A 16,453-nucleotide genomic window follows, 5' to 3' on the forward strand; every position below is an offset into this window, starting at 1 on the left:
GCAACCATGGACACCAGTGTCTCTCGCTCTGTCTATCTCTGCTCTACCAATCCCAACTCGTAATCTCTACACCAAACCTATAATTATAACTCGGTGAGAAGCTAAAACTTCTCGAGATTTCCTACTCAAAACACATTAGATTTAACTAAATGGTAGCTAATGGTGCAATCATAATCCTTCCAGAATTTCATCCATCTTCTCTGTCTAAGGTTCAACTCCCTCTGAGTAACCATGTACTTAAAAAAATATATAGATTAGCTGCATTAACGACCCCCTAGTACCGACCCAACGGATATAGAGGGAACCAAGTACTTAAAGCTCTTATGATATGAGAAGATCTCAAAAGTGATCTCATACTAATAATATCTTCAAATTTTCAACACAAAAATGATAGCTACTAACTCCAAATCATGAAATGGATAATTCTCCTCATCATTTTTCAGTTGACTAGAAGCATATAATACTATTTGTTTGTGCTAAATCAAAACTGTATCTAATCCTTGGTACGATACATTTATGTAGAGTATAAATCTGTCTACACTAAAAGGTAAAACTAAGATGGGTTCAGTTATTATCTTTTTTTTAGCTCCTGAAATTGGTCTCGCAAGTAAATTTTCATTCCTTTCCTGGTCAGTTAAGTCAATGATAAAGCAATACTGGAAAAGCCCTCAATAAGTCCTCGGTAATATCCAGCTAATCTAGAAAAGTATGAACTTCATATACTGTCTTCGGCTATTCTCAGCTTGTAACAACCTTTATTTTTCTATGAGTCTACTAATATACCTCTACTAGAAACAATGTGCCCCAGAAAGCCCACAGAAGACAATCAAAATGCACACCACTGAACTTTGCATAGAGATGTTCTCGTCGAAGCATCTCTAGAACTATGAGAAGATGGTGTCCGTGATCCACCTCGGATCAGGAATATATCACCATATTGTCAATGAAGACAATTACAACTAATCTAAATTCCATAGAAATACCAGATTCATTGAGTTCATGAAAACATCTAAGGTAATAGTAAGCCTAAATGGCAATACTAATGACTCATAATGTCAGTATAACAAGCACACTCAATCATTAGATCACTAGCAATGAGTCTGTAATTTGATCATCGACTATAAATCACCAAATCCATAAATATCATAGACATGCTACTCCCCATATATTATTAACAACAAATACCTAATAATAGACCATCAAGTCAAATATCTACTAATAAATCATTAGAAAATCATATATCATAACATCTTATCTCACAATATCCACTAATCCCAAATCATCCTCAACATCAATCAAACCTAGTAGCTTCTCACACGATGATAAAGAAAAAGGAAGGCGTCTAACATTCAACACTCACTGCCAATAAATTTAAATATACCCACCATGGTTCAACATTGCATGTCTATGTTGTACAAACTAAAGGGATTATACCCTATGGGTAAATTTGTTGCACCATATATTTTTAGTGGGATAAATTCATCATATGTTCACAAATCTAACTTCCTAGTAACCAATTTTCATCATTTTAAGTATTTAAATATCCATAATATGGAAATGACAATCTAAAGTCCAAAGGGTCACTTAACCTCCTTACTAAGAGCCTACCCATTAAGAGGGTATCGCTACAACTCTCAAAATTATGTCCATAAATGTCCTTCAACAAGTGTCGGCAAAAGATCGAACACTTTGATATGAAATATAGACTTTAAGACCTTGAGTAAATGATCATATGGTCAAGGTTTTGAGCTACTTGATAGAGACAATGCTAGTTGAGTCGACTAACCATTATCTTGTAACTCATCACACGACAGTTGCTCTACTTAAGGTTCAAGAACCTCTAGCTACGAGCCATGCACACAATGGTATTACTAAATAACTGATCGAAATAATTGTCAATCGATGCTCTGCCCCTCAAAGATCATTATCTGATATTTCCACCCAGTAAAGTTAAATTTCATAGGTGTTAATCAACTAACACCGCCGCCTTCGCATCATTACGGGTCATATATTTGTATGTACCATCAAAGATATCTAACTATATCCGATCGATCCATAAGTCAGGATCTCCCATGGAACAACATTAGGTGATTCGACTAACCATCTCCTTATTAACCATTATACCTTGATTCCTCTTTCTTAGGTTCACGAACTCCTGATGATAAATTATACAGAAGGAGGTAAAGACATATTATCTCCCTAAATATCTCAACATAATCACCAAGTGATTTTTGTTTCCTGAAGATCATCTTTGGTGTTTTCCACCAAGTAACGATTGGATCTTGTAATTATTAAGCAACTAGCTCTACACTTTCCACATCAGTGAAGGCCATCTATCCAAATATACCTTCTAAATTATCTAACCATGTACATACAGTTCATGGTCAAAGTCCCCATGGAAACATCGATCCTCTATAAACTGGTCAAGCCAATAATGGTGTATATCTAATTTAGTTATTTCTACGTCTGTACAAATCATGTACTTATATGTGCCTTTCAGGTTATCTAACAAAATAGGAGGAATCCATGGATCAAAATCTCCATGAAATAGAGTAAGTTGATCATCTACTAATCGAACTAATAAGAGTAAATCGGTCCTCTACTATAAGAATAAATCAATCCTCTACTAATCAAACTAACAAGAGTAAATCGATACTTTATTGACTGAGTCAACATGAGTATGTAGGTACTATCCACTACCCAGCTAATAATACAAGGGTTGGTATGGTTGGTGGTATTTTCCTGAGACTGTAATCTCTGATTTTCAATAGTGTTTGATGGGCTTAAATAATGGCTGACCCAACACATATCATACATGCTACAAATAACTAAACAAGTACCAATGGAAGTGTATGATAACAATTATATAAACTTACCTCCTATAGCTTGGAGATGTCCTGTTATTATCTGGTCTCAAGACTCGAAAAATCATATAGAGAAAATAAATCATGAAATCCAAAACATAAGAAATAAACCTCCTAAATGTGTGGCTCTGATACTAATAAATTGTTACACCCTAGAGGAGTCTCTGTCCAAAAAATAGACATCATCTCCCCTGTAATAGTGACAAATGAAACCTAGATACATAGCCACATGGTTGTACAATAATAATATCAACAAGCCACATGGCTTAAAACAAATACAACCATGCAGCATACAACCCACATGGATGAACTTATACACAACTAAGCAGTATACAGCCCACACGGCTAGGAATAAACCAAAATACAATGAAAGACATAAAGGAAAACCCATAAATCAACAGCGACAGACTACTAGCCTGTTAGGCTTTACACAACATCCAACAGAAACATCAAAAGTATACACAAGGCTAAATACCAAGTCTATAATAAAATCATTACAATGGCAAGTACATAAATCCAAAGAAATGCAAGAAAAACATAAAGTAGAGTAAAGATTGTTCTCTGATATGACATGGGACCGGCAGACAAGATACTACAAATGACTCCACAATTATCTACCTACAACCTGAGGAAAAAGATAATACATAAATGGGGTGGTAAGTGTGGGTCACTCAGCGGATAATAAATAAGATAGTGCATGGCCAAATATACAACATGGAGATCAAAGTATACAATCTCAGTAAGGAAATAAGAATATGATCATGCTGACATAATCAATGTACCTAAACATAACTAATATAATGAACACATATAATCATAATCGACATAAGGAATTCACCTAATCATATCTGACATCATGGATGTATATAATCATAACTGACATAATGAATGCACATACCCAATCTAGAACTAACGCACTCGGTATAGTGATCAGTAAACTCACTAGGGATCAGCAACAGATCTACTCGCAACACTTGAGTAATATTGATGATAATATTACATGTATGATAAATAAGCATATATAAAATATGACAACTATATGCAACGAGCATATCTCAAGTAAATGCAATATATCACAATCATATGTAGCTAGTATCTACTAGATATGTATGCAAATATATCTCTAAGAGATGCACTACATATCATATGTATATGCATGTATGCGCCACTCCTACACTCCATTCATAACCACCGCTACATTTGAGTGATTGAACGAGCAGGACTATAATAACTGCTCGCATCTCTAAGCTACCACTACATCAATGTGGCCAAGATAGGTAGAATGTGGAGTAGCTATCTAGTAACATAACAATGAGGGTCATTGACTGCGCGACTCCAACTACCACTACACAGAGTGGTCGAGTGGGCACGATAGGACAAGCCATACTCTAAGCTACCACTCCACCCTTGAGTTGCCGAATGGTTAGATAAAGATGACTGACAACCTTCTCAACCACAAGGGAGACATCTGATTATTAATATATAGTGTAATGATAGACATGATATAATAATCTTGATACAAAACAATCATCATCAATGTAATAACACAATCAACATAAATACATCTAGTACATGATCTATCGAACACCTATATCTATAGGTATGAGTAGATCCAATAGGTGTCTACTAAATATCAAATACAGTAAGTAGCAACACCTATTGTACATACCAAACATGTATGCATCCTATAACATAGGTATAATCATCATGATACATCCAATTTTACACTAGCCACATATGATCACCAATATAGGTATCATCGACATGATTTCTCTAATAGTACATATTAGACACGTGTCCACACACAGCATAGGTACAATCAACATAATTCCTTTAATAGTAAACACTAGAAATGTGTACACACACAACATGCAAATGGACAGTCAACATGGTAACTCCTATAGCATATACCAATCATGTGTACACTCAACATCATATGAATAATCAATATGTTAACTCAGTTAACAAGACATCCCCTACAATACATACTCTACATGTGTATACACAACAAAGTATAGATATCCAAAGTCAAGACTGTATATAAAATAACTAGATCATCTATAAGGTCAAGTAGATAAGTATCAAGCAGGATAATAAATGAATAGATTTAATGTAAAACAACCTAATCTATCAATCAAAAATAATCATGCACTAAGTTTAATGAACTAAAGAGGTCACGAAAGAAGTACCCATCTTTATCAATCGATCGTGCTAAATAATCTCATGTCGAGATATTCATCTCGAATCAAAGCCCTACAAATCACATAATGTACAGTTTAGCTAATCATATAAACAATAACTAGGTAACCCCCAAACCTAAACTAATTAGGGAAACTTCTAATTGAATAATCATCAATTAACTCTATTAATGATTAACTCTAACTAATATCAATTTCTTAATTGAATTAGGTTTAACCCAACATTATCAACTCCTTAATTGTTCCATGTAGCAATCCATTTACTAACAATTCAACTTAACATAAATCCAACATACCTAATTCATCTAATTGATTAGTTTGGGTTAATTATATCATCCAACAAATCTAATAATCCTCAATCATCTGATTGTTTTCTCTTCCGATTCACATTCACATTTAGTAACTCTTATACAACCAAACCTATCACAATCATCAATTAACAAATCAAATCTAATGTAGAACTGATATTCAACCATACGTAAATCTAATACATAACTTACCCTAATCTAATACGTAGCTGAAGTCATCCAATGATCTGTTGTTGGCCAAACATGGCCGAACATCCCTTCTAAAGGTCCGCTACAAGGTGTCATCTCTGGTAAAGCCTTGTCGCGTGTGGAGGAGGAGACGATGCCAACTATAACAAAGGTAGTGTTGGATTTTGAGAGATGTCCTAAGGCAATCACCGTATGATTTTTACTATTTATTCGATAAATATATATTCACTATTTAGGTGCACATTCTTTATGTGTATGATTAGATCTTAAACTCATGTACTGAATATCTGTGACATCATTCATAGCATGAGAGAACTTGTTATTGGATCACAACTTATGAGTATCTCCACATGTGCAATTATGAATGTATTGAAATATTTTCTAGTCGATGAATTGATGAGTTGGATATCATCATTCTGATAGACTAGCACGGATTATACTCTTTGGTTTAGCCAAGCAGCTGTTTTCTCACTGGCTGGAGATATTGGGATGTCGAGAGTTAAACGTGGATGCTAGTTATAGTAACCAGTTCATCGGAGTGACTTGCTGTAAGACTTCATATGGTTCTCTTCATATATAGATATGTCAATGAAGCTCTTACTATAGCTCGAGTGCAAGTTTCCTTCGACTAGAGGTATACAAGTCACCTTGGTCATGGAGACTTATACTTTGACATCTTAAGCAAGCATCTCCTTGAAGATGTGGACCCGGGATGAGTGGGTATAAGTCGAAATGCCCAAATGTGTTTGGATAGCTCATAGAAGATTCACCGCTCCTTGCAAGAAGACGTATACCCTATGACCACTTGTTAGGATTATTACTCAAAGTCTTTGACCAAAGCATCACATGTTAAAAGTACGAGACTCTTAGATATATGTTAGAGTAATTTAAATCCATAGAACGAGGAAGTATTATGAGGCACGACTTACTGTAGCTGTTGAAGGGTTTGGAAATGGTTCCGAGATCAACCTATGATTTTTCGGTAATTGAAAATTATGATGTACTACTAGGTGTCACTCATGATCGTTCCATAATTAAAGGTTGATTATGAACAGTCAACATAACTGGGAACCTATAAGGTTACACACACTACAAGTTTATCTAAGAGACATAAAATGAGTTTGAGAATTAAATTTTCAGATCGAGAGACATTAAGTCTGGTTGGACTAGATGAAGGGAAAATATGGAATCAAAATGACACAACGGAAGCGAGAATGAGTCATATCTTTTGAAGATGAGTTGGACTCTCTTTGGTTTAATTATGAACCAAATTGGTTTGGTTTAATTAAAAGGGTTCTTGGTTTTGAACCAAGATGGTTTGATTTTGAACTAAACATGGTTTAGTCTTGAACCAAACTTAAGGTTAATGGTATTGATTGTGGATTAGTGAGAACGGGTGTCACGCCCCAGAGGAGTCCCTGTCTGAAGAAATTTCGACAGCATCTCACCTGTACGGGTGACAATCTGAAGCATTACTACATACAAAATGTACCTCAGCCACACTTGGCTGGAATATATATACAAAATATAAGCAACCTAACACACAGTTTAATATACTCAGCCTACCCGGCTGGACAAAAATGAAATAAACACAACAACGCAGTTTATATCATCAGCCCACTCGGCTGGAACAAAATAAATACAACCACGCAGTTTAATAAGCCTACACGGCTAAACGTAAACACACAGCAGCGGAAGACATAAAACGATACGAACGTAAAACTAACAACGACACTAACAAAAATACCTGTCTTCACAGACTTGACCCAAAATTCACATCGACTTATTGAAAAACAAAATACACAAAATCAATATATCACCCCAGACGATAACAAAACCAAAACGAAAACTATCCTTGAGTGTGACGTAGGACCCAGGACTGGCAGCCGACATCTCTCCAAGCATCCATGACTCATCTATCTTTTACCTGGCGAAAGAAAACCATTTTGTGGGGTGGTGAGTATTGGAACTCAGCGGGTAAGGAAAGAGATAGTGCATGAATATAATATGTAAGTAGAGAGTGCCAACAGTATACAGCCTCATAAGAAGAACAGCAGATACTATAATAGAACCAAAATAAATGCTCATACCTGAAACCATATCCTAGGCTAGGTATAGTAGGTCAAAACTGGTACTAATCTGCTACAGTACTGCTCATACTACAGAGGTAATAAGCAAGGTATATACAAATTTCCAATGACTAAACATCGACAACGAGAATATATCTCAACACAAGCATATCAGCATATACGAACAACAGTAGTAAGTAAGCAATAACAGCATATATAAACAGCAGCAGCCAAAGTAAATATAATAACAACGTATGCACGGATGGTCACTCCCGCCCACCTCTCCGCACCATGACCCCTGTATGGTCGAGAGGCCGGGTCAGTGACAGACTGTACACCACTCCAGCTACCACTCACACGAATGGCCGAGGGGACAGTTGCATAGTAACTAACTAGCTACATCTGCGACGGGGTCCCTGCTACTCGTACTCCAGCTACGAGTGCGGCGCGACAGGACAAGCGGCATCAACTCCAGCTACCACTCTCTCGAATGGCCGAGGATGTGGCATGCATGCAATGCCATGATGCGAACAATGCAACAGTCATCATATATATATAAGCAAAAACAGGTATGCTACATGAAGCCAGCATGCTCAATACGGTACATAAACAAATAACAGTTAAAGTATACAAATATGATATTTAGTATCTGCTACGGATCATGGACAACAAGAAGAGACTGTATGGATATAGAAATGACTTTCTCAAAGATTGCGTGGAAGTATCAAGCGTAGGAAAGTAAGAGTGGAGTCAAGGTAAATAGTCCTAATCCAAAATAATTCATGCACTAAGGTCAAAGTACTAAACGAAAACAAAGCAAGAAGTACCCGTCTTTACTTGTCGATCGTATCAGAATAAATTCACGTTGTGCTGCTTGCCCTAAATCAGAGTCCTGCAAATCATGTGATATGTAATTTAGCTAATTCCATAAATAACATCTAGCTAAACTCAACCCTGACTTAATTAGGGGAAAACCCTAATCCATCTATGAACCTCAATTCACCCACTATAAAAAATTAATGATCTTAACATCACATTCCTAACCACAACCTCCAGATCTAGCAGAAATAAAATAGGATCAAACCATCGTTCAAAAACAAATCAATATCAACGAACTTTTGCCTACCGAATCTGTCCCAGAAAATCTAGTGCCAAAAGAAAACAAGAACACCGCAACCCGACATCTATAAGACCAAGCGAAGTCTTTCATTAAATCCAAAAGAGTCCAGCGACTGAAACATAAACTATTGGAAAAGAAAGACAACAAAACTTATGGTTCACCTGCTATACCTCACCCACCGAAACACTTACCAGCATACATAAGAAAACCTTTCAATCTGCCCAAAAACTCATCCTACATGAAGAAAGCATACACGACTCCTAAATTAGAATCAAAACTTCCCCAATTCTGTTCTAGAAATTCTGTTAGTAAGAGAAACTGAGCCCAACATCGAATCCACATCCTCAACTTCCAAATTTGTCGAAGATACAATCTGATCCATCATGAAGACACAAGATCCGTAGCAATAGCTAAGAACACATCCAATACAAGACACGATGAAATCATCTAGAAGAAACATCCTACATCTCTAAATACCCAAAACACATCAAAGGAAAAAAAAACTAGATCAAAAGAGGAAATCAAGCACACCCTCCTGCCCCAAATCAAGGTCAACATTGGCTTCGATTTACAAGCAACAAGATAAACCAAAATCTCATATCTACTAGGGGAAACCGACCTGTCAGATTCGTTAGGGCACGGCTCGGGAGAGATGAGGATTGGCGGCTGGGGTCCGCGGTGCTCGTGCGAGGGGGAGGGATTGCGTGAGGAGGAAAGGTCGGCAGCTGGGGCTCGGTGTGACCGGCGCTGGTGCGGCGTCTCGGTGCTAGCTGGAGGAAGCAAGGTCGCGGCTGTGGTGGCCGCGTGAGAAGGAGGGGTCGCGAGAGGTTGAGGACTCGGGAAGAAAGGAAATCGCCGAAGGACTTGGCTCGCTTGCGCGAGGAGGAGGAGAAGCTTGCCGGCCGCTGGTGCTGGAACTCGCGAGGGAGAGTGAAGGAAGAAGACTCGGCTGTGGCTCGGGAGAGAAGAGAGGAAGGAGACGCGCGCGTGAGGCTGCTAGGGCACGACAAATTTAGGTTTTTATAATATAAACTTAGGTTTAGATAAATTAAAACCTAAGTTTATTCCTCAATCAACTGCCATAATTGGGTATTCCAAACGGACCTTTTCCAAAACCTATACTTTTATCCCCTCAAAATACGTCATACGAGTTCCGATTAAATCTTAAAAAATTCCTAAAAATTCCAATAAGATTATTTGTCCATTAATCTTATTATTTAATTATTATCTGGTTCGGTATTTTACATTCTCCCCCACTAATAAAAATTTGGTCCTCAAATTTACTGTTCAACTTAGAGATCCTCATGTAAAAGTAACCACCAAACAACATACTCATATACCATACCATTCAAATATCATGAACAAATCTTCAACCGTAAGAGATGACTCTGTGGGTTATGAGCTTACCCTGCTTCCGCTGCGCAACTCTGATACCTAACCAGCTATAGATAAATCAACTACCTCACTAACAAAGACAACAATTATATTAACCCACATCACTGACTCTCCAAATTGCAGTCTTCTTCAAAGAGAAATCCGATTCATAATTACCACCATTATAAGCACTGATAAAGCACCAGACAAATCTGAACTAATCACAAACTTAGACCACTTCTAAAAATCCACTACTAAGAACTCCGAGATTTTCACCAGAAATTCCACACCTAGTGTCTAATTGAAGCCATGAACCTCCCCACTCAAACCAATTATCAGTCCCAAGCAATATGTATCATCTTCAAATTAAACACAAAGCTTATCAACCCAAGACATTTCCATAAAGGATTTAATATCAATACAACCTACAATCTGCCATAGATCTAGACTCAATTACAAAATGATACTTCCAATATTAGCTTGAGAATTAGTCACGTTTTCCAATATTTATAATCTACCAAATAGAACAAAGCAAAGTGCATCAAAGACACATGTCCATTTTATTTCAAAGTTTTTTTTTTGGTATGTAAACACGTAGCTGGCATAAGTATTGGCTAAGACACCAAAGCAGGTCTCAAAGAGACTGTTGTATAGGAACAAGAGTGAGCATGGATAACAATCTTAGTCGTGAAGCCTACAATGACCAGGAGCAAGCCACCTTCCATTCTTTTTGCAACCTAATGTACATGAAAACTTCCTACAAGCCTATTTGGGTGTTAACAATGTCTGTTGCTAAAGATGTTCCAATTGGTTCATTCAGTTGTGACAAATAACTAAAACCCAAATATCTTTCTAGTGCTACACCAAACGCTATTACTTCACTAACTCACTGTTATAGATAACCATATGCGTACTAAAAGAAGTGCGTGATAACAATATACACATACCTCCCATAGCTTGGAGATTCCTGCCGCTGCCTAGTCCCAAAACTCGAAAGTCACATCGAGGAGTCAGATTACAAACAAAATCGAAACACCAAAAATTGGTATCAAATTAATTCGAAAATCATATCTCGAAACAAAATCGAAACTGCTCTGATACAACTAAATTGGTATCAGATTAACTCGAAAATCATAACACGAAAAACAAGCATCGCAAACCCGCTTTGATACCAAACAATTGTCACGCCCCAGAGGAGTCCCTGTCTGAAGAAATTTTGGCATCATCTCCCCTGTACGGGTGACAATCTGAAGCATTACTACATACAAAATATACCTCAGTCACACTCGGTTGGAATATATATACAAAATATAAGCAACCTAACACACAGTTTAATATACTCAGCCTACCCGGCTGGACAAAAATGAAATAAACACAACAACGCAGTTTATATCATCAGCCCACTCGGCTGGAACAAAATAAATACAACCACGCAGTTTAATAAGCCTACACGGCTGAACGTAAATACACAGCAGCGGAAGACATAAAATGATACGAACGTAAAACTAACAACGACACTAACAAAAATACCTGTCTTCACAGACTTGACCCAAAATTTACATCGACTTATTGAAAAACAAAATACACAAAATCAATATATCACCCCAGACGATAACAAAACCAAAACGAAAACTATCCTCGAGTGTGACGTAGGACCCAGGACTGGCAGCCGACATCTCTCCAAGCATCCATGACTCATCTATCTGTTACCTGGCGAAAGAAAACCATTTTGTGGGGTGGTGAGTATTGGAACTCAGCGGGTAAGGAAAGAGATAGTGCATGAATATAATATGTAAGTAAAGAGTGCCAACAGTATACAGCCTCATAAGAAGAACAGCAGATACTATAATAGAACCAAAATAAATGCTCATACCTGAAACCATATCCTAGGCTAGGTATAGTAGGTCAAAACTGGTACTAATCTGCTACAGTACTGCTCATACTACAGAGGTAATAAGCAAGGTATATACAAATATCAAATGACTAAACATCGACAACGAGAATATATCTCAACACAAGCATATCAGCATATACGAACAACAGTAGTAAGTAAGCAATAACAGCATATATAAACAGCAGCAGCCAAAGTAAATATAATAACAACGTATGCACGAATGGTCACTCCCGCCCACCTCTCCGCACCATGACCCCTGTATGGTCGAGAGGCCGGGTCAGTGACAGACTGTACACCACTCCAGCTACCACTCACACGAATGGCCGAGGGGACAGTTGCATAGTAACTAACTAGCTACATCTGCGACGGGGTCCCTGCTGCTCGTACTCCGGCTACCACTCACACGAGTGGCCGAGTGCGGCACGACAGGACAAGCGGCATCAACTCCAGCTACCACTCTCTCGAATGGCCGAGGATGCGGCATGCATGCAATGTCATGATGCGAACAATGCAACAGTCATCATATATATATAAGCAAAAATAGGTATGCTACATGAAGCCAGCATGCTCAATACGGTACATAAACAAATAACAGTTAAAGTATACAAATATGATATTTAGTATCTACTACGGATCATGGACAACAAGAAGAGACTGTATGGATATAGAAATGACTTTCTCAAAGATTGCGTGGAAGTATCAAGTGCAGGAAAGTAAGAGTGGAGTCAAGGTAAACAGTCCTAATCCAAAATAATTCATGCACTAAGGTCAAAGTACTAAAAGAAAACAAAGCAAGAAGTACCCGCCTTTACTTGTCGATCGTATCAGAATAAATTCACGTTGTGTTGCTTGCCCTAAATCAGAGTCCTACAAATCATGTGATATACAATTTAGCTAATTCGATAAATAACATCTAGCTAAACTCAACCCTGACTTAATTAGGGGAAAACCCTAATCCATCTATGAACCTCAATTCACCCACTGTCAAAAACTAATGATCTTAACATCACATTCCTAACCACAACCTCCAGATCTAGCAGAAATAAAATAGGATCAAACCATCGTTCAAAAACAAATCAATATCAACGAACTTTTGCCTATCGAATCTGTCCCAGAAAATCTAGTGCCAAAAGAAAACAAGAACACCGCAACCCGACATCTATAAGACCAAGCGAAGTCTTTCATTAAATCCAAAAGAGTCCAGCGACTGAAACATAAACTATTGGAAAAGAAAGACAACAAAACTTATGGTTCACCTGCTAAACCTCACCCACCGAAACACTTACCAGCATACATAAGAAAACCTTTCAATCTGCCCAAAAACTCATCCTACATGAAGAAAGCATACACGACTCCTAAATTAGAATCAAAACTTCCCCAATTCTGTTCTAGAAATTCTGTTAGTAAGAGAAACTGAGCCCAACATCGAATCCACATCCTCAACTTCCAAATTTGTCGAAGATACAATCTGATCCATCATGAAGACACAAGATCCGTAGCAATAGCTAAGAACACATCCAATACAAGACACGATGAAATCATCTAGAAGAAACATCCTACATCTCTAAATACCCAGAACACAGCAAAGGAAAAAAAACTAGATCAAAAGAGGAAATCAAGCACACCCTCCTGCCCCAAATCAAGGTCAACATTGGCTTCGATTTACAAGCAACAAGATAAACCAAAATCTCATATCTACTAGGGGAAACCGACCTGTCAGATTCGTTAGGGCACGACTCGGGAGAGATGAGGATTGGCGGCTGGGGTCCGCGGTGCTCGTGCGAGGGGGAGGGATTGCGTGAGGAGGAAAGGTCGGCAGCTGGGGCTCGGTGTGACCGGCGCTGGTGCGGCGTCTCGGTGCTAGCTGGAGGAAGCAAGGTCGCGGCTGTGGTGGTCGCGTGAGAAGGAGGGGTCGCGAGAGGTTGAGGACTCGGGAAGAAAGGAAATCGCCGGAGGACTTGGCTCGCTTGCGCGAGGAGGAGGAGAAGGTTGCCGGCCGCTGGTGCTGGAACTCGCAAGGGAGAGTGAAGGAAGAAGACTCGGCTGTGGCTCGGGAGAGAAGAGAGGAAGGAGACGCGCGCGTGAGGCTGCTAGGGCACGACAAATTTAGGTTTTTATAATATAAACTTAGGTTTAGATAAATTAAAACCTAAGTTTATTCCTCAATCAACTGCCATAATTGGGTATTCCAAACGGACCTTTTCCAAAACCTATACTTTTATCCCCTCAAAATACGTCATACGAGTTCCGATTAAATCTTAGAAAATTCCTAAAAATTCCAATAAGATTATTTGTCCATTAATCTTATTATTTAATTATTATCTGGTTCGATATTTTACATTGGGTTTGGATTTAATCCAAATCCAATAAAAAGATTATATATATATATATATATATATATATATAAGTCTGGTTGGATTAGATGAAGGGAAAATATGGAATCAAAATGACACAACGGAAGCGAGAATGAGTCATATCTTTTGAAGATGAGTTGGACTCTCTTTGGTTTAATTATGAACCAAATTGGTTTGGTTTAATTAAAAGGGTTCTTGGTTTTGAACCAAGATGGTTTAATTTTGAACTAAACATGGTTTAGTCTTGAACCAAACTTAAGGTTAATGGTATTGATTGTGGATTAGTGAGAACGGGTTTGGATTTAATCCAAATTCAATAAAAAGATTATATATATATATATATATATATATGGAGATGAAAAAAATGTAAGTTGTTTTTAATGAAGGAAAAATGTTTTCTCTCGCTCGCATTTTTCCCTCTCTCTCTTCTTCGTTCTCACGCCGCCGACGAAAAGGAAAAGGGGGTTTTGCCCTTTAAGGTGTCACTGTTGCCGTTGCCGCTCAGCTTCGCCAGCAAGCGTCTGACGCCGGTCAGTGGACCTCCCGCAAGCCAACAGCAATCCTGACGTCGGCAGGAGTCGTCGTCGTTGCTAACCCACGCGTGCCGCCACAACTTAGCCATGCGCCACCATGCGATAGCCCCTTCGGAAGGGCTGTCTGGCCATCAAGCGGCCTCTTCCAGTTGTTCGACGATTTCCAGCCGTCCAACAAGTACTGTAGCCACCAGACAGCAAGGAGAACCTTCTCCTTACTTGCTACCATGATTTCTAGCCACCGGGAAAAGGTTTTGAGCAGCTGCAAGCTTGCCGGAATATTGTTGTGGTCATCAGAGCAATTGCCGATGACTGCCCCTACATCTGGAACCTCTTGGTGTCGGTGTTGTTGCTGGCAGCAGTGAAAATTATGTGGACAACAGCAATTGTTGTCGTTCATCTCCATTCGTCGTTGCCGGGTATGAGCTATCACCGGAAGTCCTATTCCAATCTGCAATGGTTGCTGTTGGAATAGTGCTAGCGCCAGACCCGCTATTGCAATTGACGGAAGTCCTCTTGGAAGTCCTGTTTCGATTTGCAATTACTGCCGTTCATCTCCATTTAGTAGCATAGGACATAGAGTATGAGATCATGTCGACTTATCCACTACAGGGGAGAGTCAGTAATGCATCTAACTTCCTACAAGAGCATGAACATTAAGGATAGGAACTAAGCAATGTATGTAACATCGCCTAGCATTACAAGGAAATCGAAGTCCTAGGATCTATCATCCTCAATCCTCTTAGCTCAACCCCTCTAAAGATCCATTCTCTCTCTTCCCTCTTCTCTTTCTCTTACTCTCTTTTCCCATCAATCTTACGTTTGTCTAGATAATTCGCCGTGCGAAGTTAACTAGTGCTTAATCAACAATTCCTATGGATTCGATATTCTTTTATTACTGACGATAAAACCGTGCACTTACGATTCGTAACAAGTTTTTGGCATCGTTGCCCAGGACTGTTTTCGATTAACATTAGTTGATTAGCATATGAATTACTCTAGATATTTTTCTTTTTCCTTTTCCCTTTTCTTTCTTATTTTCATTATGCACTTTCTTTCTTACAATTTAAATTCTACATTTTCTTTCTTACTTTTCATATAGCATTTTATTTCTTGTCTTTAATTCTTCATTTTTATTTTTTTTCTCATAATTTTTTCTTAGATATCCATGAGCACTAACATGTCAAGCAGGCCCTTAAGAGATTTTTCTACACCTATTTCTACAAGATTTATGTCTCCCATTGTGCAACCTCATATTGAAGCAAAAAGTTTCCAACTAAACCTAGAGTTATTTTTCATGATACAAGGTCACAAATTTGGAGAAGTATCAGAAAGCCCTTATCTGCACCTTGAGGCATTTCTAGAGCTTTGTGATATAGTGAACTGTGAAGGAGTGTCAGCGGATGCAGTTCGATTGATGACATTTCCTATTAGTATCGAGGATAAATTAAGGACTTGATTATATTCACTCCATCCTCAAAGCATTACATGTTGGAAACAATTGGAGCAACAATTTTTGAATCACTTTTTCCCTCTAAGTATAATAGTTT

At 38.3% G+C, this 16,453-nt stretch overlaps 1 long non-coding RNA gene across 1 annotated transcript; it reads right to left on the reverse strand.

The window, feature by feature from the left end:
• Window positions 1–7,445: 7,445 nt before the first annotated feature.
• LOC121987367 lies at window positions 7,446–9,600 on the reverse strand. The gene is made up of 3 exons (XR_006113530.1): window positions 9,368–9,600; window positions 8,456–8,520; window positions 7,446–7,486 (listed from the first exon to the last, which is right to left on the reverse strand). It is a non-coding gene; the product is annotated as an uncharacterized LOC121987367 (long non-coding RNA).
• Window positions 9,601–16,453: the final 6,853 nt, after the last annotated feature.

This window comes from Zingiber officinale, chromosome 5B (assembly GCF_018446385.1).
Source record: "Zingiber officinale cultivar Zhangliang chromosome 5B, Zo_v1.1, whole genome shotgun sequence".
NCBI lineage: Eukaryota > Viridiplantae > Streptophyta > Magnoliopsida > Zingiberales > Zingiberaceae > Zingiber > Zingiber officinale.